The following is a 708-nucleotide window of genomic DNA, read 5'->3' as shown; positions in this document are numbered from 1 at the left end:
AAGCCTACGCAGAGACTGCAGTGGCACCAGGGACCCACAAGTCACACAAAATAAACAGTTTGGTGCAAAAATCTGGAACAGGAGCACAACCAGCATGGCAGATTGCACTGATTTATTCACCGCCTTCACTCCAGAGGAGCCCTCTGCTGCAAATGTCTCCACCACGTCCGGCTGCCCCAGCGGAATGCCCAGCAGGTTGGAGAAGGTGCACAAGCAGTGCCAGGCCCCCAGCAGCACCAGCGCTGGGTCAGGCCCTGTCTGCACAAGCGCGCAGGGGCCAGTCATCCAGGGGGCCATCTGAAACTATCACTAGCAGCAGCAGTGCAGGACCGGCGGTGTCACAGATGCCCTATGGCAAAGCTCCGGGTCCGTTTGCTCACACGTAAGTCCAAGACCAATCCTCAGCGAGGGCACTTTAGTCACAACTTCATGACCGTCTTTGTAATACCTTGGGCAAATATTGACTCGAATCCAACAGACTGAAAATATTTGGTTTGCACCAGATGCGGTGCGTATGTATCTTTGAAACATTAGCTAAAGGAGTGATTTGGAAAAATAAAAATTCTAGGTGGATGTGTTTACTTTGCAAGGTTGTTCGCGTTGTGCTCAGATCCCGAGAAGCGTGCGTGAAGGTTTTAACCACAGGAAGAAAGCCAGCTGTAAGTGCCACAACGCACAGTGAAACTGTATGCATGCACGTGCATTCCT

Source organism: Pygoscelis adeliae, unplaced genomic scaffold (genome assembly GCF_000699105.1).
Source record: "Pygoscelis adeliae isolate BGI_AS28 unplaced genomic scaffold, ASM69910v1 Scaffold10, whole genome shotgun sequence".
Taxonomy (NCBI): Eukaryota; Metazoa; Chordata; class Aves; order Sphenisciformes; family Spheniscidae; genus Pygoscelis; species Pygoscelis adeliae.
This window is presented reverse-complemented; position numbering follows the sequence as displayed.